Source organism: Zalophus californianus, chromosome X, assembly GCF_009762305.2.
Source record: "Zalophus californianus isolate mZalCal1 chromosome X, mZalCal1.pri.v2, whole genome shotgun sequence".
Classification (NCBI taxonomy): domain Eukaryota; kingdom Metazoa; phylum Chordata; class Mammalia; order Carnivora; family Otariidae; genus Zalophus; species Zalophus californianus.
In genome coordinates, this window is record NC_045612.1 from 36,848,551 (window position 1) to 36,875,295 (window position 26,745).

Genomic DNA, 26,745 nt, shown 5'->3' on the forward strand with positions numbered 1-26,745 from the left:
AGGAAAAGGGATTCTATTTTCACATCTTCTCTCAGCTTTCTGAGAAGGAAAAAGGCAAATCGCCGTTGTTTGTTCGTGTAATTTTCTTTGGGAGAGACAGTCACGTGATGCTAGTGGTTGTAAGGGTAGGATCTGTGTCAAACAGATCTGTGTTTGAATCTCAACTTTTCCACTTACTACCTTCCAGGTAGAAGGGAGAGTACTAGAGTACTACCTTACTCTGGCAGTAAGGCTACTCTGCCTCAGTTTCTCATCTGCAAAATGAAGGTAATAAGGGTCGTGAGAACAACATGAGTTAATATACGCAACAAGTATAGAATGGTGCCTGCTATATAGGAAGCTCTTAATAAATGCTAGCTAATGTAATTGTTCTGAAGAAATTCTGGGATCCGGGAACCGGCGAGTGGTGCATCCCGAGTACTGACTAGTGACCCCTTGAAGGTAGGAGTGGAGGAGCTGCAGGTATTACAAAAACTGGAAGGAAGGGCCAGAGATAACAATTTATCTCATGGTTAGAACTAACATGACTTTGAACTTGGGTAAAGATATGAGGGAGCAGGACTGTCTTGTGACTCTTGGTCACAGGTCATCCTTCCAGAAGACCTGAGGCCAATCAGGTAGGGAATCCTTGAGGATTAGTGGATCTTCCTAGCCTAACTCCTTCTTGCCTTTGAAGCATGCACGCACTCTGGCTCCTAGCTCTGGCAGGGAGAAGCTGGCTACACGTCAAGACTGCTCATTGACTATTCCTCCAGTATAGGGCCAGCTGCGTGGAGAAGGCCCTCTGCTTGGTCTTATGGTGATGCATCTTTCAAAGCATTAACTAGCTTATTCCTTGGAAACATTCCCTTAGAAAGTAACTGGCAAAGTCATTAAGGCAAGAAAATGAAGGCCATTACCCTGTGTCTAGCATGACTTCACCTGAACCAGCCCAGACTTTGAGATCTTCCTACGTGAATCGTTTGGGTAAGAAAAGGAGCATCATACATAGATCTTTGTGTGCTTTTTATTCTCTACCATCTCAAGCCTGGCTTTAGTCCTGCGTTTCAAGAATACTTCTCAGAAATTTGGCAAGAGCAAGACTAAGCACCAGTCGTGGCCTCCTCTCTGTTTCTGTGGCAAATGCCAGTTTGCCAGGAGAGACCTGGTTCGTTTCTTTTTCCACCTGGAAAAAAGATCAGAGTCCGTATAGTTCTTCCTTCTGCCTGCAAATGTGCTTACTACTTATCCACCAAAGGAAGAATGCTTCTGTTTTTAATGATCTCAAAATATGATTCTATAACCTCCCTTGGTAGTTCATCTGTGTTTCGTCATTTCCTCCTTCTGCTAATTATATCCTCAAGTACCTTCACGTACATTAACTTATTTAATCCTGATAACATCCTGTGAAACAAGGATTATTCCTTTTTTACGACTGAGGAAGTGAAGACGCATCATCGATAAGTAACTTGCCGGGATTACACAGCTGGTTAGTAGCAGAGCAACAGTGAGAATCTGATTCTTTAGGCTCTCTACCCTCTGTGCTGTCCTTTACACTGTGGTCCACCTAGTAATGCTCTGGGCAGCTCCTAATCACCAACAGAATAAGAAACAGCGTTAAGATTGCAACAAGAACACCATATGGCCATGGTGGGTGGCTTACCAAGTGGCTCATAGGCCACAAATCCCCTTGAGGATAACCATTCCATTGTCCTCATCCCTACATACTATTGTACCCAGAGTGCATCTATAGTCAGAACATTCTAGTAAAAAGGAGAGATACCAAAAATCTACATGAACGTTAAAATCACCCAAGGACCATATGCTGCTCCATGGAAATAAAAAATAAGACTTCTCCATTTCTGACCTCTGAGATAAACACAATCAGAATAAACTGGAGGAAGGGAGGCAGAGAAAACATTTCTTAATATCCTATAAAGAAAAATGTTTTGCCCTTGGGCATGAATTCGTTGTTTCCTTTCCCTCTGAAGATTTCATTCCTCTACCTCTCAAGGTTCATAAAAGGGCCAAAGGTTGGCATTTTAAACATGGGTAAAGAGCTCATCCCATTACCTATATGCTTGGGACTCAGAAAAGCACATCAGGGCCCCAGCTCTTTGGTCTGGCAAGAGCCCTCAAATGAAAGGCTGGGTGGAGTTGTCCTTTCAGGATTCCTCAGTTTTCTTTTTAATATTAGTTAGAGGCAGGGGAATCTCCAGGCAGTTTTGCTCGACAAGAACAAAATCTCTCTTATCTCATGACTGATATTACCAGGTTAAATATTTCTGTTCTAAAACACACACTTTTAATGAAATATAATGGCCACTCCACTTAAGTACCCTTGTCCAAGTCCCCAGTGGCTTCCAGCCTTGACATGGTTGATCACTCCCCAGGTCCTCCTCTGCTCCATCTATAATTACTTCCTTAGTGATCTCCTCCAGGCTGTAAATAATACCTATAACACAGATGACTTCCAAATTTATTTAGCTAGTTCAGACCTTTCTCCAGAATTTCCTCCTTGTGTATTTAATTGCCTTCATGCTGACCTGTGATATCTGAAACTCCGTATATCCAGAACTGGATCCTTGGTCTTCCCTCCAAAACCTGCTCTACCTAGAGCCTTCTCCAGCTCATTAGATGGCAACTCTATCCTTCTCGCTACTCAGGTGAAAAAATCTTGAGTTTATCTTTGTTTGACTCTTTTCTTTTCCCCACAGTCCAAAGCCAATATCCTTTTGGCTCTGCCTTCAAAATATATTCAAAATCTAAAACTTGTCATTGCGAGCCACCAGCATCTACCTCTCACCCTGATTATTTCAACAGCCTCCTCACAGGATTCCCTTTGCCTCACCCCAGTCTCTTCTCAACACAAGAGCCAGAGTGAGCCCTTTAAAATGTAAGTCAGAATGGGGCAGCTAGGTGGTTTGGTTGGTTAAGCATCCATCTCTTGACTTTGGCTCGGGGTCATGAGATCGACCCCTGAGCTGGGCTCTGCGCTGGGCATGGAGCCTGCTTAAGATTCTCTCTCTCTCTCCTCCCTCTGCTCCTCCCCATGCCCTCTCTCTCAAAAATAAAATAAAATAAGTAAAATAAAGTGTAAGTCAGACCATGTCTCTCCTCCTCTAATGGTTCTGCATATCCTTCAGAATAAAGCCCAGATCCTTTATAATGGCCTACATGGCCCTCCACGATATAGTCTGCAACTTCATTTCTACTTCTCTCCCCCTCCCTCCACTCCAGCCGTCCTGGCCACTTGGCCATTCCTCAAACTCACCAGGAACACTTCCTCTGTAGGCCCTTTACACCGGCTATTACTTCTGCCTGGAATGTTCTTTGCTCAGATATCTGAATGACTAAATTCCTCCCCTCCTTCAGACTCTGCTTACATCTCACCTTCTCAACGAGAGCTACACGTGCCACCCTTTGAAGAATTTAACTTCCCCCTCCGCACCTAGCACTCCTGAATCTTCCTTATTCCTTATTTATTCTGCTCTACCTTTTCCATTTTCTTAGAACTTGTCACCTTCTATACATATATTGTATAGTTTACTTATTTATTATGATTATTGTTTTATGACTCCCCCCACTCCAGAAGGTAAACTCCAACAAGACAGTGATCTGTTTCATTTAAGCACGCACAGTGGGTACTCAATAACTATTTGTTGAATGAATAATAGAACTAACAATTCCTCACATTTTTTATAAGGCTTTATACTTTTTCTACTGTTTTCACATTATATCTCATTTGATCTCCACAGTTACCACATAGCATGGATAGAGCAACACAGAGTTTATTACCTCCATCTTACATTTAGGAAAATTGACACCCAGAGAGACAAAACGATCTACCCAGAGTCACACAGCTGGAATGTGGTAGAACCAGAAGTCTAGTTCTGTGCTTCCTTTCCGTAGCCTCCAACATTGTACTGCAAAGCCCCCAGGCCTCCAGGAAAGGCCTTCCAGATCTTTTCTTAGGACAGAGATACGGCCTGCTTATGCCATTAACCCAATGCCTTGAAGCTGAATGTGCTTCACCAGCTCACGGAAATACAAACACATGAAGTCATCTAAAGCTTATGTAGGGAGTCGCCATGTGCATGTCAGAGAAAATAATGCCATTCCCACATGGTGTCCTCTCCAAGGAAGAAAGCAACGTTTGAATCTACCAGCTGCTCAGTGAAATAAATCATTTGTTTCTTTCTAACCAGCTCTGTCTGCCTCTCACATTACACAGTGAACCAAATAGTTCTCCAAAGCAACCTAACGGCAAAAAGCAGGAAATTATGGCCCTGAAGTGCATCCTAGTGGCCTCTTTCCCAGTCAGTGCCCCATCCAGGCCACTGACCACCCGTGCTGCAAGCTCCCCCCTCTATCACTGCCACACTCCCCCCCCCATCTCCACAAGCAGAGTGGAGGCTGTCCCTTGAAATGTACCACTGAAGAGGAAGCTGGTGTTTATTTGGCAGGGGTGGGGGGAACAGGATACTTCATGCTTGGCACATTGCTACCACTGGCATCCAATCCAGAAGCTGCTACATTCTGCAGGGGTGGCAACTATTTTGTCCTCAGGATAACACAGTGCAAGATACAGCTATATTTACATACAGGCTTTTTAACAGAGACACCTGTCACCCCTGGTAAGCTTACAGGAGGCAAGAGAATGGCACAGCCAGGAAAAGGCAAGCCAAGTTCTCAGTGCCTTCTGGCAGCAGAACCCACAGTAACAGAGAGGGAGGCCTGATTTCTTTCCCTGGTCCCCAAAATGTCATTATAACACGGATGTATCCAGTCACCCTTCTGAGCATTCCTAAGGAGACCAAGTTTGTCTTCAGTGTATTCGTCCTTTGATCACAGCAAATCAAGTGGTTGAGGTTTAACTCTACTACCAAGCCAGCTCTGCTGCCAGGCTCAAAAGACTCGCCGTCATGGGACAACAAGCATCAGGTCACCAGATAAACCCCAGGCTGCAAACAGAAGTGTCAATGCCAGTACAGTCTACCAAACACCTGATGGACTTCAGATAATGTATGCACGGAAACATCTCTGAAAGCTGCAGACCCCGAAACAGTCTCAGCCACACAGACACGTACTGAAGTACCTGACACTGAGCAAGCAGGAAGAATGGAGGAAAGAGATTCTCTTTAAAGGGGAAAAATAAGGAATTTGGAGGCAAAGAAACCTGAGTTTAAGTTTAAAAGTTTTCTTACCTTGGGCAGGTCACTTAAGCTTGCCATAACTCACTTTTCCTGATCTGAAAACGGGATGATGGTAAGGGCCTTGAGCAAGTATTACTTTTGTAATTTCGACAACTTTTAATTATGGGGAGATGCCCCTTTACTGTAGCTTAAAAAATAACGGCACGGCTTTTGAATTCAAACATTCTGAAGTTTGGTTTAAGCTCTACCTTTGACACTGACTGCACAGCACTGAGGAAGGCACTTCTCTCTAAACCTGAGTTTACTCGTCTGCACATCAGGGATGAGGGTAACACCTATCTCAAATGGATGCTATACTAATCAAATGAAATAATGCTGAAAATGTGTTTTGTAAAGTATAAACCAAAACCATAAACTACAAATGTGCTTTGTAAACTCCAAGGCAAAGAAAAGTTTTCTTTAAAAGGCCCTGACTGGTCTCTGAGAAACAAACTGAGGGTCTGGGGGGGGGGGGGGGGGGGATGGGTTAGCCTGGTGATGGGTATTAAAGAGGGCACGTTCTGCATGGAGCACTGGGTGTTATACGTAAACAATGATTCATGGAACACTACATCAAAAACTAATGATGCAATGTGTGGTGATTAACATAACATAATAACACTAAATTAAAAAAAAAAAAAGGCCTTGACTGGAGTGCCCCATCAGTCAGGTTTGCCAGGGACCAGGGGATTTTCCAGGACCCAGAACTTTCAGTGCTAAATATGCAAAGTCTTGGGCAAACTGGATTAAGCTGGTTACCCTGGTCTTGACTAACCCTTAACAAAGTGAGGGCCTAAATAGGCCTTAACTGGGATGACAAGGCCTTAACTAGATGTGAGGCCTTAACAAGATGTAAGGCCCTGGCTTCACCTTAACTAGACTATCTAGGCATTAACTGGGCTTAGGCTCTGGCTAGGACTTAACTACACTCTGACTAGGACATAACTAAGTTTAGTCCCTTCTGGGCCTTAACTGGGCTAAATAGGCCTTAAAGAGACCGATGTGGGGCTCGATGCGATGCTCAATCCCAGGACCCTGGGATCATGACCTGAGCCAAAGGCAGACGCTTAACGACTGAGCCACCCAGGCACCCCTGGGTTGATTAAGTCTTAACCGGGCTTTAGAACCTTGATATCCCTTAACTAGACTCTGACTATAACTTCTCTAAATTTAGGCTGCAGCTAGGTCTTAATTAGACTCCAACTATACCTTAACTATGTTTTGACCCTGGCTAGGGCTTAAATGGGTTCTAGCTAGGCCAAAACTATGTTTAGACCCTGGTTAGGCCTTATGTGAACTAGCTAAGCTTTAACCAGTCTCGGGCTCTGACTAGGCCTGAAATGAACCCTGACTAAGCCTCAACTGAGCCCTCACTAGGCCTTAACTGGGCTTTGGCCCTAGCTGGGCCTTAAGTAAACTAACTAGGTCTTAACTGGACAAACTATCCCTTAACTAGCCTCGGGCCCTTGCTATACATTAACTAGACTCTTAGGTTCTGACTAGACTTCACTAGGCTCTGACTAGGCCTGAATTAGGCTTTAGCCCTAGTTAGGCCTCAAGTGGCCTGGCTAGCTTTAAACTAGGTTTAGGTTCTGGGAATACCTTAACAAGACTCTGGCTAGGCCTTAACTAGGTTCTGACTAGGTTTGAATAAGCTTAGGCCCTGGATCTACCTCAAGCAGTTTCTGACTAAAACTTAAATAGAGTTTGGCTCTAGCTGGTCTCTGACTAGACATAAACTAGGCTTAGGCCATCGCTAGTCCTTATCATACCCTGATGAGATCTAAACCATGTTGGTTAGCTTTTAACTAGACTAGGCCCTAGCCATACCTTAACAAGATATTGGCTAGGCCTTAACCAGGCTCTGACTAGAATTTAATAAGCTTAGGTCCTGGACCTACCTCAATAGTTTTTGACTGAAACTTAAGTAGATTTTGGCCCTAACTGTTCTCTGATTAAACATAAACTAGGCTTAGGACCTAGCTATTCTTTAATATACTCTGATGAGATATTTACCATGTTGGTTAGCTTTTAACTAGGCATAGGCCCTGATATATTTTAACAAGACTCTGGCTAGGCCTTAACTGGGCTCAGACTAGGCTTTAGTAAGTGTAGGCCATGCATCTACCTCAAGTAGTTTCTGACTAAAACTTAAGTAGGTTTTGGCCCTAACTGGTCTCTGACTAGACATAAACTAGGCTTAGGCCATGACTAATCCTTATCATACTCTGATGGGATCTTAACCCTATCGGTTAGCTTTTATTTCAGCTTAGACCTTGGCTATACCTTAACAAGACTCTGGCTAGGGCTTAATCAGGCTCTGACCAGGCTTTAATAACCTTAGGTCCTGGATCTACCTCAAGTAGTTTCTGACTAAAACTTAAGTAAATTTTGGCCCTAAATGGTCTCTGACTAAACATACACTAGGCTTAGAACCTGGCTGAACCTTAAGAAGACTCTGATAGATCCTAAACATGCTCTGGCTAAGTCTAACTATACTCTGACTAGTAGTTAACTACGTTTAGGCCCTGGCTATGTCTTAACCAGACTCTGACTAGACCTTAACTATGTTTAGGCCCTGGCAGGGCCTTAACTGAGTTATCTAGACTTTAACTGGACAACTAAGCCATAAGTAGGCTTAGGCTCTGGTTATATCTTAACTGGGCTGACTAGCCCTCAACAGGGCTGACTAGGCCTTAACTAGGCTTTGAACCTGGCTGTGCCCTGGTTAGGCCTAACTATGCCAGGACCATGGCTTAATTGGGTTCAAGCCCCAGCTAGGCCTTATCTAGACTGTGCTCCTGCATAGGCCCTGGATTTGCTTTAATTAACCACTGCTTAGGCCTTGGCTAAACTACAGCTAATAGGACTGTACACGCCTAAGGATTCTTTACTAAGATTAACCTCAATCAAAAACTCCTTTCAGCCCTCACCTCCCCTAGTTTACATCTGCCATTACCTCAGTTATCCTGCAGTTTCAGGCTGCCCTCTGGGTCATAAAAAGGAACAGACATAATCCCACCTTACCCAACTGCAACAGGAAATAAGCTACTCCTGGCCTCACTGCAGCCAGATTTATAGTGTCACACAGGAAGCAACCACTGAATTGATAACCCCCAAGAAACCAGGCGAAACTCTTTTAGGTAACACTCCACCCAGAAATAAATCTTTTCATTCAGTCAAGATGGTCGTACAACTGCTTCCAGGACACCTACATTTTGTAAAAAGTTTGTAACAGATATAGAAGAAAGGCTTCCCCAAGGACAGGAGATACAGCTACAGCTTCTGCCCATAATGTACAACTGGGAATTAAAAAGAAAGATAGCAGGGCACCTAGGTGGCTCAGTCAGTTAAGCGTCCCACTCTTGATTTCAGTTCAGGTCATGGTAGCAGTGTTGTGAGATCGAGCCCCACATTGGCTGCCTGTCCCCCACTCCTGCTCTCTCTCTCTCTACAAGAAAGAAGAAAGAAGAAAAAAGGAAGAAGAAGAAGGAGGAGGAGGAGGAGGAAGATAACATACTACAATTGCAGTAAAAGGAGTATAAGTCTCATAAGGCTGAACTCGAGCATTTGTTCACTTTGGCTCCACTAATCATTTTTGTCATCCTTATCAACTTAAATAAGCCTGTACAGTCCTATTAACCCCTTCAAGTACAGGATGACTCAGGATCAGCCCTGAATGAACTAACTGAAATTTGCGGGTACTCTCCAGGACAAAGAGGGCAAGTAGCCCTCCTCACAGGATAGTACCTGAATAGGGCCTATTCTTGTAATATAGAACCACTCCTCACATTAGGCTGTGTGTAGTAGTAGGTCAAAGGGACTGATCTGGGCACTAGGATCAGGAAATCTGTGTATTCATTCATTCATTCATCCCATAAAAATGTATTGATCACTTGCTATGTGCCAAATATCATCCTAGGGCCTGGGAATATGATGGTAAGCACAAATAACCACAGCTCTGGCCCTCGTGGGGTTTTCATTCTACAAACAAAACCAAGGGCGGGTCTGTACAGCCATTAGTTGAAGGCTAAATTAAAACAATCTATAGGGACGCCTGGGTGGCTCAGTCGGTTAAGTGTCTGCCTTCGGCTCAGGTCATGATCCCAGGGTCCTGAGATCGAGCCCTATGTCCAGCTCCCTGTTCATCGGGGAGTCTGCTTCTCCCTCTCCCTCTGCCTCCTGCTCTGCCTACTTGTGCTCTCTCTTTCTCTGTCAAATAGATAAAATCTTTAAAACAATTTTTTTTAAATAAAACAATCTACCAAATCACAAAGTCAAAAGCAATGCGCACAGCTCAAAATGAAAGAATAGGTGTAGGAATTTGGGGGTAAATGGCCAGGTGGTCAGAAAAACAAATGGCAACAAATGAATATCATCCTCACTTTAAAAAGATGGCAACAGAGAATTGCTAAAGATCACCTGGCTGCAAGCGGCAGATAGGATTCCAACCCAGAACTGACGGACTCTGAGCCAAAGGGCTTTCCAGGGCCTCCACACTCCAGGACTGATGTCTGACCACAGAAATCTCAGGAAATGAAGGAAAGAGCTTTAAGGATCTTCAGATTCCTCTACTAAAGCCACTCATCACCAGCTCAGTCCTTCTTCAGTTCTGCCTGCTTCTGGATGATGGGGCAGGGATATGGTTTTGATGGGAAGGGAGGAGTGAAAATCCGGTGATAAGCCTCAAGGGGTGTGGCATGGACAATGGCTGAAAATAAAAGGATGGTTACAATTGTATAAAACCTCTGGGCTATGAGGACTTTTGTGGGAAAAAAGGCAAACAAATGAAAAAGGATACTTCATGAAGATTTGTTCCTAGTAAGTTACTGAGAAAGGGTAGGAATAACCAGAAGGCCTGTGACTACTGAATGTAACAAAAATCTGAGGGATTTACAGTAATCCCTGGGGTTGTTAGAAATGGTAATGCTTAATAGCCTGCATTCTGCCAACAAAATGGATTATTCTTGCATGTAAATATGCTATCTATATCAAACAAAAATAAAATTAAGTCTCTTAGAAACAAGAGACTAGCCCCATCCCTCTGATTTATTCACCTTGACCCAATGATGGGAGGGAGTTCATTGCACAGGGGTGGTCAGGGGAATTCCAGCTGACAACAGGAAGCCAACCTTCTTCAAGGTCAAGGATTTCCCAAGGTTATTCCAGACTTGGAACCGTTACTCAGTTAAATCCTGGAAGATGCCAACTGGTTCTGCATTTCTCCTCCCTCTCGCTCCTCAAAGTGACTCAGAAGCAACTTCATAATGCTATAGAAAACCTCTCCTTTTGTGGCAGCTAGATTCTCTAGCCCAGCTCCTTGGTCAAGGTGTGTAGTATATTCTTTCAATATTCTCTATGCTCTATTTTATATATATTCAATATATTCTTCAATCCTCCTGGGAGATCCTGAAGGGATGCAATGTGCTCCCCACTCAAAGCCTGCTGGCAGGGTAAAAATAGCTAATGACCTCCAATATTCTTGGGAAAGAAAATGGCTCCATCATCTGGTTTGTCAGTGCCACAGAATTCAGAAATTCAGTATCACACAATTAATGGCAGACTTCTTTTTCTAGTCCTTTCATTGCTTCCTAGAATGAGAGGTGTCTTGTCTTCTAAACTAGAAATAATGTGATAAGGAGAAAAGAGCACACACAATAAAAGGAAGAAAATGTGTTTTCTAGCTTCTTCCACTCCTACCCTTATCATCACCACCACCAACACCACGTCATCCTGGGCAAGTCATTTATACTTTCTGGTCCACAGTTCTTCCTTCCATAAAATGGAATAGCTTACTCATTTGGAAAAAAAAAAAAAAAAGGACAGGAAGTGGACCAGATAAATGAATCCCATTAGCATAGTAGATAAAAACACAGACTTTGGAGTTATATAGAATGGGTTGGAATCACAGCTCTATAACTTTGTAGCTATATGCCTTTGGCATGTGATTTAACCTCACTGATTTAACATTCTCTTCTCTGTAAAAAGAGGCCAGATACTAATAATACCTATTTCATGGAGCTGTCATGGGGCTAAAATCCAAGGATATACAGAAAATTCTTAGTTCAATAAATTAACATGCTCCATTAAGAACCAGGAAGAATGAGCTACGAGTTGTGAAACCTTACTCCTTTTATTCACATCACATTTTGGTGTCTTAAGAGTTTTTATCATGCACTTGATAAAAATGTACTGACTGGTTTATTGGACTTTCCCACAGAGCAGCAGTAGGAAGATTCACAGGGCACTAACCAGGGAACCTCAGAAGCCTAGAAAATGGTGTTAGAACTGGGCAAGATATCAGAGTGGTTTTCTTATCTTCACCCGCAGTCTAGCTCAACCCACATGAAATGTCCTTTGGGAACCACGGGCCCCATTGGGATGATACATAAAAATGTCAGGAAGAGGGGTGCCTGGGTGGCTCAGTTGGTTAAGCGTCTGACTCTTGACTTAGGCTCAGGTCATAATCTCAGGGTTGTGAGATCGAGCCCAGCGTCAGGCTCCATGCTGGACGTGGAGTCTGCTTGGGATTCTCTCTCTCCCTCTCCCTTTGCCTCTCTCTCTCCCAAATAAAAAAAATAAAGTGTTTTTAAAAATGTCAGGAAGACATTTCAGTTTAACCTAAAGAATGAGAGCCCAGGACTCCTGGGTTCTCCGCTCTGCTTGGGCACTGAAACGTTCTGTACCTATATTTTATACATTTTCTCTTTCTCTGATTTCCCCACCCTCTGGTCAGTCTCTGAGGAGGCTACCAACAGAGTTATAATATAATATTTGAAAGATACTTTGAAAAGAATAAGCATTATTAACTACTAGTTACACTTTGTGAACAGATTAATAAATGCTTCCCTTACAGTAGTAGAAACATTACAAACCGCTGCTGTAATTAGATGTCTCTCTGGCTCTGCTTTGATATTCAGGATCATAAGGGAAGTGTGTTGGCATCATTTCAGTACTTTGTGTTTAAGTGCAAGTACTGAGCCATTAACTCACTCCAGGGAGAAGCAGAGAAAGGAATGAGTTTAAGGGTCTCAGAACTGAAAGCGAGTAACCAGGGAAGGTTATATTTCTCTTTCTGGAGGCTGTGAACTGGACACACGTTTCTCAATGGGAAATGGCTTTGGATTGCCCCTGCTGAAGGACAAGGGGGTAACTAAGCTAGGCTCCAGGCTCGCAAGCAGTGGGTGTCAGCTGAGTCAATTCCTGTGCGCACGTGCGCGCGCGCACGCGCGCGCACACACACACACACACACACACACACACACACACACACGGGGAAACATTTGGCAATGTCTGGAAATATTTTCAGTTGTCACAACTATAAGAGGGTGATAGGGAAGTGCCACTGGCAACTAGTGGGTGGAGGCCAGCGATATGACTGAACACACGACAGTGCCTAGGACCGTCTCCCAGAACAAAGACTTATCCAGCCCAAAATGCAAATACTGTGGAAGTTGAGAAAATGTGAACCAGAGAGTCTTTCCATCCTTCCCATCCAAACAACTAGCAAATATTCTCGAAGGCTTTTCTTGTGGGCACGATGAGAGATCTAAGCTGTGGTCTCTGCCCCTCAGGAAGCTTAGAGTTTAATAGGAAGACCAAACAAGCACACTAGAAGCTACCAGAAAATAAAGAAGTATATCACACATAGCTAATATGTTTTTCCTACAGAGCCCCTGGGGCTGTAGCAACTTTGAGAAGGGGGAGAACAGGAGCATGGCAATTGTTCAGGGAAATTTAAGAAGAGCTGGATCTTGAGCTGGTATATAAAGGAGAAAACTATTCTTTCCCTTCCCCTCATTATTGGGAGAAAGATGAATCTCTGCTACCCACACTTCCTTTCTTCTCTTTATTTCACCAGCATCTTATAATCTGATCTCAGGATGCCACAGACTCTAGGACGCCACACAAAGTGTACTCTGGTAGGTGGTCAGTGACATATTAATTACCAGAGCCAATCGCCTGTCCTCAGTGTTAATCTTCCTAACCCATACCCTTTTGAAATTTCTTCCTCCTTGACTTTTTTGACACTGTCATCCATTCTGGTTCTCTTTTGCCCTCTTATGGCTCAGCCTTGGATTTCTTTCCACAGCCCACCTGTGTGGATAGGTGTGCCTCAAAGTGTGGCCTGCTGTCTCGTTCTCACTCACCTCTTACTCTTCGTTAATTATTTGATTCATTCATTCATATTCACAAGGATCTAGAGTGCCACAGGGGATTTGAGGTAGGTATAATCTCATGCCGTGTATTCTCCCTTAGTTATCCTACCCACTCCTGTGGTCTCACCCATCTTCTGTAACAGGCAACTCCCCAAACTATACCCCTGACTCTGATGTCCTTTCTACACACCCCTGCTACACGCCCAGCCACCTCCTGGACACTGTCTGCAAATCCACCGTATCCTAAACTTAGTGTGATGAACTTGTCCTGGTCTGCCCAGGACTTACCCGGGTTTAGCAGTGAGAGTCCCACATTCTGGGCATTCCCTCGATAGCAGACAAACCCGGCCCATAAGTCACCATACCTAAAATGAACTCATCAGTATCTGTCCCAAACCCAGTCCTCTGCCTGTTCCCTTGTATCATGTAATAGCAGAGGTATCCTCAGCTCCTTTTCACCTTCCACCCCTTCATGCAATCCATTCCCAAATACTGTCAATTCCACCTCCGAAATATCTCCATTATGGTACTCTCATTTCCACTCCCATTGCTCTAACTCAAGCCCTGTTAACTCTCACTTGGAAAGTTACAACAGACTTGTAATCAGCCCATCTCCAGCCACTCTGTCACACCAACCCCATCCCCCTTTGCAGATTCTTCCTCCACTCAGCCAAGATTGATCATTCTGAAACACACATCTGAGCACACATAGGTAATCGTCTCAGCAATCTGGAAGTCTTGCGAACTGAATCGTTAAGACCAGTATTCAACCAAAGCTCCCGGGTATTCGAGCGTGATCACTACACAGTGTGATACCAGTAATAATATGAGCTGTAAGTAAAAGGGAAAAGCAAAACCAAACCAAACCAACTACCATACCCTTGAGAAGCCAGGAATTCCTAGTCTGTTGCTTACAGTTTTGCATCTCATTTCTTCAGAGAAGTATATGACAACCACAGTTAAGGCAAGTAAGCATTGCCAGGGAAGTCCCGGGTGGTATAGCCCAGTTATGACCCTGATCCTCATCTGACACAGAATCACCTGGAAGTTACAGTATGCAGAAGCTAAGATAGTTTGAGAGAGAATCCACTTGCTCCCTTAGGCTGTTGGGTCTTAACTTGTCTGTGGTCCTGCTCCAAATTATGTTTGCAAGAGCCATCGGCCTTCCACCCCGGACTGGCAAGAAAAAAGAGAATTGGCTTGAAAGATGTTTATATCAGTGACAGGAAATATGTATCCCATTTGAATAATGGACATAGGACTCCAAATATAGATTATGAGAAGTGAAAACTGACATCCGAAGGAGAAGGGCAGGTGCTTTCCCCAGAGGGGAAAGAGAGCTCATTCCTTCCTCCCTCTGCAAAACATATCTATGCTCCATGTCCTCTCCGACACCTGCAAGTGGTGAATTGTTTATGAAGGAACTCACCCTGGGGGGGAAGGGTTGACCTTCACAGAGACATCAGGAAAAGATGGCTCTCAGAAATAGAAGGGCCATCACCCAACAGCTTACCTGTCAAATATGGGAATTTCTATCATCTGAAGGTAACGTCTTTCATCTGGGTAATTGAGAGATGGTGGCCACCCAGCAGAAGGTCCCCTGGTGTGGTTACTGCCTTTTTTCCACCAAGTTCTCGTTCTGGTTCTGTTGCTTAAGAGGACACTGAAACATTGAAACATTTCACTTATCTCCCAATGACCTTGCTTCTGAAATTCATTCTCCTTTCTCTATCAGAGACCTCTCCAGTCAGAAACACACACACACACACACACACACACACACACACACACACACACCCCGCACACATCCCTTCATTGTTTAATAGTAACAACACACTCCTTCTTCCTGAACCTGGGAGATAGAGGCCATGGTATCTGCCCTACAGGAGTTAGGAGGTCTAATCAGGGAGACCAACCAAGCACAACTGAGAACAGAATGTACCCCAGAGTCATTTTTTTTTCTATAGTTCCTACAGGAACTTGGAGAGTGGGGAGGTTAGCACATACTGGAATCTTGAAGAAAACTGCAAAATTTTCAAAGAATGGAATCAGAGTCCATTCAAGTGTAACACAGGAAAAGGGATTTTGAGAATGTGATTAAAAAAAACACACATACACACAGAATTGGGGGTGTACTCCTGCTCTCTCTTGCTCTCTGTCTCTCTTTCACACACACACACACACACACACACACACACACACACACACACCCCTCACTTTGGTCACATAATATGGTTCAGGCTTATTCAGGCTTAAAGCATTAAACCGCTTATTCCAGAGCAAATCCTCTGCTGTCAACCACCCTCTAGGCCAAAACCACTGTGTTCACTGCCCCGCACTGCTGCTCCACACATCTCTACCTCCAGTGCCAGACTTCAGTGTTTTATTCAGCAACCCAAGGCCCTAGGAAAGTCATCAAGAACAGGAACAAAACAAATGCAGAGATTTGATATTGAAGCGTCACTCACTCATTACTACTCCAAATAATCTAACTCCCATTTTTAAAAAGATTTTACTGATTTATTTGAGAGACAGAAAGAGAGCGAGCATGAGCAGGGGGAGGGGCAGAGGGAGAGGGAAAAGCAAACTCCCCACTGAGTGGGGAGCTCAATGCGGGGCTCAATCCCAGGACCCCAAAATCATGACCAGAGCCGAAGGCAGATGCTTAACCGACCAAGCCAACCAGGGGCCCCTTAACTCCCATTTTTTAAGAGTTTACCATGTGCCAGGCATCTAGATGTGCTGAGAATCTTCCATGCATAGCACCTCACAACAATCCTCACAACAATCCTAGAAGATAGGTAATATTATTATTCCCATTTTACAGATAAGGAAACTGAGACACAGAGACTTAGAAGGACTTGTCCAAGGGCATGCTGTTCATAAATGGCAAAGCCAAAGTTTGACCTCAGCTCTAACTCCAAAGTCTACATACTAGACTGTGTACTAGGGTGGGGAGAGCCGGGGGCCAGCAAGTTTTTCTGTAAAGGGCCAGATAGCAAATATTTTAGGCATCATGGCCCTATGATCTCTGTTGTACTTATTCAACTTGCCGCTGTAGCACAGCAGCCATACATAATACGTAAACCAATTAGTATGGCCAGATCCCAGGAAAACTTTACGTACACAAACAGGTAACTAGCTGGATGTGGCCCCAGGCTGTAGTTTGAAGACCCCTGGGTCAGAGAATCTGGGGTGTACTCAGATAGACCTGGCTTCAAGACCTGGCTCTCACCACTTACTAGACAGGTTCTTTAGTCTCCCTGCGTCTCATATCTTCATCTGTAAAATGGTGATAATACCTCCCTCATCAAGTCATTGTGAGAATTCGGGATTAAAGGAATGAATAAATACAAAGTTCCCGGCACCCAGTAAAGTACTCAGTAAGTCATTAATAAAAGCCCACCCTGAGGCTGGTCCCTAGACAGAAGGAAAAAGGACAGGGGTTAGGATAGGTACTGCTGTCTTTAAAATCAAGCCACCAAGGCTCCAATGGTCTTGATACTCAGCAGCAATAAGTACTCGCTCAGGATTCCAGCTACTTCTCCTCCCCTTCAGCTCCATAAACCTTGCTCTTTTAGGAGTGTACATTCCTGTTTTAGTCATTAGTGAGAAAGTCTCCGAGTTTCATTGTGGCTCTTGTCAGGCCCTGGGAACCCCATCGCGGGAGGGCAGGAATATGATTTTGTCTTTATTTGTTAGGTGTTTCCTTCAGAAATGAGGTTCTGGCTGCTTGAGTCATGCCTGTGTCCCAAGGACCCAGCACAGGGCCTGGCACAGAGTAAGGGGTTCAGGAAACATTGCTGAGTTAACTGAACTGGCTTTGGAGTAACCCTGCTTTCTCCACAAGAGAGAGAACATGTGTGCATGGTGGGGGAGGGTATAGGAGTGTGAGTGGTGACATTAAGTACCCAGGAGCCATGCTGCAATGGTCTCTCCGGGCCATCCTCCTGAATAATCATCCAGCGCAAGCCACCCAGAGTAAGATTTTTGCTTGGACCCAAAACCATACTTATGGAATCTTGTGCCTTGGTTTTAAAGAACCCCCTGAGATACCTCAGCTTGTCAGCCAGCCCCCCAAAATCCATCCTTCCTGCAATCCTGCCTTGCCAAACTTTCTCAATGAGAAATTCCCTCCTTTATCTACCAAGTTGTCTCCCTTCCTCTGAAGTGTGTCTTGCATCATAATCCAGGTTTTCACTCTGGAATTTGTTAGAGTTTTTTTTATAGGATCTGACTATATGATGAGGATCGTACTCCCTCCAGTTGGATGTACTGTCAAGGTGAGGCCTGCGTCGAGTCACACATACAGTCACTTCAAGACTATCCAAGAAGCAATGATTCTCCAACTCATAATAATGAGAGCCATAATGATGAAAATAGCTAACATTTGGGGTGCCTGGGTGGCTCAGTCAGTTAAGCATCTGCCTTCAGCTCAGGTCATGATCCCAGGGTCCTGCGTTCGAGCCCCGCATCGGGCTCCTTGCTCAGCGGGGAGCCTGCTTCTCCCTCTGCCTGCCACTCCCCCTGCTTGCATGTGTGCTCTCTCTCTCCCGCTCTCTCTCAAATAAGTAAAATCTTTAAAAGAAAATAGCTAACATTTATTAAATGCTTCTTTGTCTAATTCTCACAATAATCCATGATGAGAATGACAATAATAATGTTTCTTTCCTTATTGCGAGGCACTGAGTTAACTCTCTTAGTCTTTAGAATAACCCTATGACATGGGTTACTGGTATAATCCTCATTTTTCAAATGGAGAAACTGAGGGCCAGAGAGATTAAGCAACTTGCCCAAGGTCGCCCAGCCAGGAAGTCGTGGAGCTGGAATTTGAACCTCAGGTCTGACTACAGAGACCATGCTACCACTCTACCTTATTAGAAATATCTTTGTGTGTAAGGCCTACATTGCACCAATAGGTGAACAAAGATGTATGAGGAACACCATCTTCCTTTTGTTTGGTGTTGAGAATGTTTCAAAGCACTTTCCCACCCCCATGATCCATTTGATTGTCAGGGGAACCCTATGAGGAAGGCCAGTTGGGTAGCGACTGCCAATTGCAAAAAGACCCAAACACAAAGATGCACCCTGAGTTCCACCACAAATCACAGGCCAAAAGACAGAGTTCAAGATGTATGTTTCCAAAATGTGTTCTTTCTTATAGCTAGGGGTAAGTTTCCTCCACTCCCTTTATTCTGATTTCATCCTGAAGATTTCAAAGTGGGCTGCTCACAGCAGGTCATGAAACCTCCAGCCAAGCCTTCTTATAAATGTGAAAACTATTTGGGTGCACCTGACTTAGTCTCCTTTTGTACCCCCAATGTTTCAGGACCTGCCATACCTGCACAAGTTTTATGACCTGAAAAAAAAGAAGGACCCAGGCCCTCAAGAACTAGAGACACTGCAGGCATGAACACATCTCACCATAGATCTCTCCATTGTTTCCTTTTATTAACTGAACAATTACAAGTCCACAATTCCAAAATCTACCAAGTCCTGAAAACCAAAAAATTTTTTTTCATAAATTTCCTATCAAAACTCATATGGTGGCAAAACATGAGATGAACTGATGTGAAGCAATTTATTGTCTTTATTTATCCCACTGAGTCTAAGCATTCCATAGGTTTCACTGCTGTGATACTAACGTGTTTGACTATAGTAGGATTTTCAGATAAAATACAGAACATCTCGTTACATTTGAATTTCAGATCAACTGTGAATCATGTTTTAGTATATCTCCTTATAATATGTGGGACATACTTATACTAACTAAAACATGATTCACTGTCGATCTGAAATTCAAATGTAACTAGACCTCTTGTATTTTTATTTGCTAAATCTGGCAACCCTAATTATGAGTGCTGCCTTAAATCTCATTGGGAGTGTTACCTAATATATGGTACAGATGGCATATTATTGTTCTGAAATCCAACAAATTTAGAATTCCAAAACACATCTGGCCACAAGAACTTTGGAGTAAGTACTGTGAATCTGTGAACCTGTAGCATCCTCCCAGCACTAGACTTGGAACTGCCCAGGACACCCAGCTCTCCAAGACTGATGCCATCAGAATTGGTTGCCCCTTTGGCTCTCATATATAATGAGAAAATATATTTGCCCCTGTTCTAGTCCATGGGCCACTAGCTGACCTGGTCACACCCCGACTAACTTCTTATTTGGCTTTAGTGAGTTTCCAGGCTCTCCTCTTCAATTGCCTGACATGCTGGTTCACTTGCTCCCTCCCAGGTAAGAAGTTTTCCAAGACAGGCTCCTCTTTCCTTCTAGAATACCATTCTTGGAAGTAGGAAGTGCGTTCCCGCCACTCTCTGCTGCCCTCTCATGGCTAGAATAAGCCACGGCATTGGACTTAATTTTGCAGCACTAGATGCTTTCAGAGTCTATCACCTCCAACAAGGGAGAATTATAACATCTACCAGGAAACCCCATTTAGCAAATTCCCACTGCTGTATATACATGCAAATGGGAGACTATATTTTTTAAATATGTGTTTAAAACTGAGTTTTCAGCATCTAACCTCACCTTCCTTCAGTTAGTTTGAGCTAGTGAGCCTTAGCTCAAACTTGAAATTAGAGGTATGACTGCCAGTTGACTTATTTTATGAGTCTGAACTTCTGTTGCCAGTGATATAGGCAGGCTAGTTCAGGTACCAAGGGCACCAGGTAACTGCGGCAACAACCAGATGAGTACAAAATATCTCAGTAATCCCTGGGTAACCACCGCATCTCCTTCTTTCAAAAAAATTCACCACGGATTAGTGATCTGAGTAAGTAAATATAAAATGGTTTTAGACAGAGACTACATGTAAAATGTAAGGGCCACTTTGAACTATGACCTGGGCCTAATCTACTTACCAAAACCTATTTCTTCATCTCAAATTTCTGCTGCTGTGGTAAAAAGCTGAACCACTTCATAACAGTACGGCTCAGCAAGCTCACTGTAATGGCAGGGAAGGAAGGTGTTTTGTACATTTTCCCCTTTGGAAAATTCTGTATTGCCCGATTTCCTTTTTGAGCATTTTTCTCCTCACCAGAGCCCAGCTTGATTGGCAACTACAAAACAAACCAACAAAACTTGTTCTATCTCAGATCATTTTTGCTGGCTGGCTTTTTAAATACACCCTTACACACAACTGGACTCTCTTTTGAAGAACTGACATCTCAGGCGATGAAAGTTGGGCCTATTCCATTGTGTAGCCACTCACTGAGGGAGCAGAGGAACGTTCTAGAAAGATCAGTAGACTTTTTCCAACCACCCAGAAAGGCCCTTAGCTCAAAGCCTGCCATAGTTGGGAACTCAAGTTTTCTTCCCCATCCTGGACGTCTCTGGGGGATGTGGGGCGGGGGGGCTCATTCTCACCTTTCAGATTTTCCTTTCCTCCAAGTGTACTAAAGGAAGAAATGTTTACAGTGTAAGGCCCCCAGCTTGAATCAGCTACTCTCTTTTAGAAAACACACAAAGATAATTCAGTGCCAATTACTTCAGGGAACAACAGGCCTGAGCTGCTTAACAAAGCTCTGAATGTTAAACATAGGTCAAGGTGACCTTTCTCCTAGTCTCATCTACTGCACTTTATACATACCCAACAGTCTAAAATCATGTGCTAATCACCAGTGAGGTGACTCAATGTGGGACTGCCTTGTTTTATCCTGATCTGATTTGTCTCTTGCTGACAGCCTCCATGGCGCAGAACAGAGTGGATTGTGGGAGTTAGAAACATTTTTCTCCTCTGACCACATTGCCCATCCTTAGGGGAGCCACTGAAAACTCAACTGCTACTGGCTTTTTTCTCTGCCTCACAGCCTGGTTTCCTTCTCAAGAGCCCGCCCTTCACCCCCAGATCCTCTGCTCCTACCAAGGGATTTCCCCTCATTTTCCATGGTCTTGTCAGAGACGAGGTCTTGGTCACTAACCAGAGAAGTGTATCCCAGGCTCACTACTCTTAAATGAGCACTCACTATAGTGCCTGACACACAGTGAGCACTCAAATGTTCATTGTTGCTGTTATCATTAGTATTTAACCTCTCTGGGCGTCAGTTTTTCTCATCTGTAAAATGGATGTAAATGCAGTACCCACCTCCTGGGTTGGTTCATACATATAAAGGGCTGTTGAAAGTATCCAAAACACAGGAACTTCTATGGACATTTAATCTGTGACTATTATGACTAGTATTAGAGAAATACCTTGTGGGTACACAGAATATGAGGTGAAAGTGTGTGTGTGTGTGTGTGTGTGTGTGTGTGTGTGAGAGAGAGAGAGAGAGAGAGAGAGAGAGAGAGAGAGAGAGAGAGAGGGGTTTGGGGGAGAAAAAGTTCCATTTGGGTTATGAATTTGAAATGCTCACTAGGCAGTGAACATTCAGGACCAAAGTTTAGCAGGAAAGCAGAAAAGAGAACTTTCTCACTTTAACAAGTACAGTAAATGTCTGCAAAGCCCTTTGGGCTATGAAATGTCATACAACATACAAAATTATCCCTCCCCTTCAGAAGCTTACTGGGGTAAGAAAGCCAAGTCACGGGCTCTACATAAAAGTAAGTGTAACACAGGTCAGACTCTAAGAGGTACCTCAAGGAAGAAGCAAAGTGGTCTGGGTTTGAGGAGGAGGGATCGCCTCTGGCTGGGGCAATCAGGGAAGGCTTCCAGAAGGAAGTGAGATTCTCTGATTTAATGAATCTCTGTAGTCTTTCCTTCAGACTCTAGTGCCTGCTGATTCACCCCTTCTCTGAATGCCCTGAGTTCCTAAGTTGTTGTGCCTCATGACAATGTAGTCAATTTTTCCTAACACTAAATGGATCCAGTTTGAATGACTGTACTTTATTCTGACATTTCTTTTTATGAAGTGGTGCGAACAGAAGAGTCAAAGGGGCGTGGGCTTTTTTTTTTTTTTTAATCACGTCCTTACTTGGCAAAATCTCCTGATTTGGAAGGGAGTAGCCTTCACCAGTGTGTGGCCACCACCCAGCTGAGAACCTGACACTCTCACCATCTGTACCGCTTGCACAGGCCATCTGAACACAAACATGACTGTTCTATTACTTGTTTCATGTGAGTTTGGCTGGTCTGTCAGTGAGATCCTGCAGGCCAGAATCACTGTGGGTCTCTCTTGTTGTGACCCTCTCCCCACGGACCACACAGAACTGGACATGGAGCAGATGTACAGAAATACTTGTTGAAATGGCTAAACTGATTCACATTGATCTTGCATTCCCTTCGCCATGAGCAAGTCAAATTCTGTTCTGCTTTGGGTTCAGCATGTGAACCAAGCACTAAAGCCACGTGATTATTTAGACAGCTGTAGGAGCAAGAGTTGCATGCGATGGACTGGTGGGGACCTAGGGAGAGAATTCTCCTCACTGAATGAATGAAGTCAGAGCTCTGCCTAGGTGAAATCAAAACAGTTTTGCTAGTGGTCTGGGGGAAGGTGGCGCTCTTACCAGTAGAACCTGACGTTATTCCTATCAAGAATCTCTCTTTCGAGGGGCAAAGAGCTATTGAGCCCCTCCATTTACAATACAGCTTTATGTGAAAGGAAAAAAGCCAGGGCTTTTCCAAAGGTCCTATACAGTAAGGAAAAATTTCATTTTCAGCTATTGCCTGAGAGCATTGGAGAAATGAAGCATCGTAGATTTTTTAAAAATAAAAGGAACTGCACCGAGGGCCCTAGCAGGTTTGTGAAGAAAAGATCTGGGCGGTTGTAAAGGGGGTTCCTATATAGATCTGGTCTGGGGCGGCTAAACCAAGAAACTAAGATCTTCAGCGTCTCCTCCCCCTCCTCCCCTCCCCTGTGTCCTTAAACTCTGCATCTTCCCTCCTGCCTTTCCTAGTTGCCACTCAGGAGCCCAGACCTGGGCTTCTGATCATTGTTCTTCAGCTTTGCTGGTGTGCAGGCCCCTTATAGGTAGGTAACTGGCTAATACGATACACTCACTTTTAAACTGTTAGTTAATAGTTTTATATGTTACCACCTCCTAAAAACATGAATATACTTTCTTTTTTTAAAGATTTTATTTGAGAGAGAGAGGATGAGCAGGGGGAGGAGCACAGGGAGAGGGAGAAGCAGATTCCTCCCTGAGCAGGGAGCCCAATGCAGGGCTCGATCCCAGGACCCCGAGATCATGACCTGAGCCAGGCAGATGCTTAACCAACTGAGGTACTCAGGTGCCCCATAAAAACATGAATATAATTTCAACACCTTGACCCAAAGCAATACGTGACAGGAGCATTTTGGTCACTGTGGCCAGGCCAGTGGGGACAATACTGGGAAATTCAGCTTTCTGCAGGCCTCAGTTCATACCATCCATGGACTGCCTGAGTACAGTGTTGAAGGGCTTGGTCTATAGCATCAGCCAAGCCAGGGCTCCAGTCCTGGCCCTACCACGTACCACAAATGTGATCTTGAGCTCAGTTCCATCATCTGTGAAAGGAGTGTAATGCTAATATCTGCCTTTAGGGTTGTTGTGAGGTGATGCATGTGAAATCTGATACAGGGACACCTGGGGTGCTTAGTAGGTTAAGCGTCTGCCTTCAGCTCAGGTCATAATCCCAGAGCCCTGGGATCGAGTCCTGCATCAGGCTCCTTGCTCAGCGGGGAGCCTGCTTCTCCCTCTTGCTTCCCACTCCCCCTGCTTGTGCTCTCTCCCTCTCTCTGACAAATAAATAAAATCTTTAAAAAAAGAAAATCTGATACAATGTTTGGTACATTATAAGAGCTCAATATATGGTAGTTAATCTATGTTAAGAGTAGTTCGTCATTTCAACTTCCAGGAGGCTTGTCTTAACTACCACACATCACCCCCTATATATACTAAGGAAAGAAAGCTTTGGAAAGAGAGCATTCCACCAAGGCTCACCTATCACATACCTATTTATTCAATCACTCATTTAACAAATATTTATTCAGTGTTTACCTTGTGCCAGGCATTTAGCAAAATACTGGGAATATAATGGAAACTAAGACATGCTCCTATTCCCTGACCAATACCCAGCCCTCTGGCTTTTAAGAAGCTCTCATACTGGGCTCCTGGGTGGCTCAGTGGGTTAAGTGTCTGCCTTCGGCTCAGGTCATTATCCCGGAGTTCCAGGATCGAGCCCCACATCGGGCTCCCTGCTCAGCGAGGAGTCTGCTTCTCCCTCTGCCCTTCACACTGCTTCTGCTCTCTCTTGCTATCTCAAATAAAATCTTAAAAAAAAAAGAAGCTCTCATACTCCTCAAACTTTGGTGTTTTTTTCTTTGAAGCCCCCTGAGGAAGAAATTGGGAAAGGGCTCTATCCTCTGCATTAAGCCACAATCTAACAACCCAAATACAACATCACCTCCCATGAAAAGTTAAAAAGTCACAAAGGGAAAACACTTCCAGAATGGTGGAGTTGGGACTTCTGAAAATCCACTCCTCCAAAAAAGCAACAAGGCATAGGAAAAATATTCCAAATAAACATTTTCACAATTCTGAAAATTAACCAAAGGCTTGTAATAACCAGAGGAGCATGTATTCAAGAAAAACAGCTGAATCTTGGTAAGAACAGCAAGTTTTGCAATATTTTAACTTGCCTGTTCCTCTCCCCCTTTACCAAGCCCCACCACAGTGTTAAAAACCAACAGCCTTGGAACCATAGCAACTGTGAAGAGCAACAGCTTGGCAGCTTCTCCACTGGAAAGGAGAAGATTGAGTTTGGAGCTCCCCCAAAAGACCCATCCCCAGAAAACTGTCATTATATGACCTGTCTGGCAACTCCCTAGAAAAGCTCCATTTACAGAGCTTGTGTTTATGTGATCTTACTCAGGACCAACAGCCCTTTCCCTAAGGGCATTTGTTGAAAAATTCAGCAGAAATTGTTTCACATCACAGCAACCTGGGAAACAGTAGATAGCAGTTGAGGCAAACGATAGGCTTAACAAAAAATAATCTGAATCCAGAAATAGATAAAAAGGATTGTACACCATGACCTAGTGGAATTCATCCCAGTAGTGTAGGAGTGATTCACATAACAAAATCGATGTATTACATTACATCCATAGAAGGGAGAAAACACACATTTCAATTGACATAGGAAAAGCATTTGACATAATCCAACACCCTTTCATGATAAAAAAAAAAACACTCAGAAAACAGATTAGAACTTCCTTAAACCGATGAAAGCCATCTATGAAAAAGCCATAGCTAATATCACACTTAATGGAGACCAACTGAAAGCTTTTCCCCTAAAATGAGGAACAAGACAAGGATAGACTTATTGATAAATGGAATAGAATTAAGAGTCCAAAGTAAACCCTTACATTTATGGTTAGTTGATCTTCAACAAGGATGCCAAAACAATTTAACGGGGAAATAATAGCCTTTTCAAAAAACAGCACTGGGACAAGTGGATATCCACATGCAAATGAATGAAGTTGGACCCCTTTCTCACACAATATGCAAAAGTTAATTCAAAATGGATCAAAGACCTAAATACAAGAGCTAAAGCTATCAAATCCAGAGAAGAAAACCTAGGTACAAATCTTTGTGATCTCGGATAGGGTAATGGTTTCTTAGATATGGCAGCAACAGCACAAGCAACAAAATAAAACACAAATTGGACCCCATCAAAATTAAAAACTACCGCTCTGGTCTCTGTACAGTTTGGCTCTTAGTACAATCGAGCATCCAACGAGTACACACTCTGCTGTTTTTCCTGCAATCTCTCCTTCTGAGGCATTCTTGAAATAGAGTAGAGATTGATTAAATAACCTGTCAAATTTGAACTTCAGTATGCAAACAGGAATAGGATTGTGCTTTCAAGGCTCACAGATGTTTTGGGGTTCGATACTATGTGGTGGCTTAACAAAAACTTCCTTTATAATATTTTAATTGCAGTTTGTTCTTCCAGAATCCACACCACCCTACACTACTCTTGTCAGATGTAAAAACAGAAAATAAAAACCTGTCCAAAATTTAAAATTACGCTCTTCAGCCTAGTCGAAAATCAGAGCAGAGGCAGTGAAGATAGAGGTTGGATGGTAATATCCTTTATTCAAAGAAGCTTCACCTCTGCACTTTTGCCTAAGGGAAAGTGATTTCTGGGGTCAGAGTTCTTGGGGATACATGAGGGGAAGTCCCAGGCAGTCATAAAGACCACTGCTGACATGGTCCAAATATTTGTTTGGTCCTAGCAGCAGCAGGGAAAATATCATAGTACAGGGATTGGCAAACTACAACTAAAGTGTTAATTGGCAGGGGGCACCTGGGTGACTCAGTCAGTTGAGCATCTGACTCTTCATTTCATTTTTTTTTTTAAGATTTTATTTATTTATTTGACAGAGAGACACAGCGAGAGCAGGAACACAAGCAGGGGGAGTGGGAGAGGGAGAAGCAGGCTTCCCGCTGAGCAGGGAGCCTGATGTGGGACTCGATCCCAG

General features: G+C 43.7%; 2 protein-coding genes across 4 annotated transcripts in view; one reads left to right on the plus strand and one right to left on the minus strand.

Annotated features, from left to right (window-relative positions):
- The window catches only part of TRPC5 (transient receptor potential cation channel subfamily C member 5), a 257,295-nt gene that overhangs the window by 178,332 nt on the left and 52,218 nt on the right, over window positions 1-26,745 (plus strand). The gene's annotated exons all lie outside the window — the stretch shown is intronic.
- The window catches only part of TRPC5OS (TRPC5 opposite strand), a 56,973-nt gene that overhangs the window by 12,473 nt on the left and 17,755 nt on the right, over window positions 1-26,745 (minus strand). Inside the window, exon 3 of one of the 3 annotated variants that reach the window (XM_027609570.1) lies at window positions 14,847-14,996. The exons of 1 other annotated variant lie outside the window; for it this stretch is intronic. The gene's annotated coding sequence lies outside the window, so the exon portion shown is untranslated. Of the gene's footprint in view, window positions 1-9,596; window positions 9,775-14,846; window positions 14,997-26,745 lie in introns of those variants that run through there. One more of the 3 variants, XM_027609569.1, reaches the window with a different exon arrangement.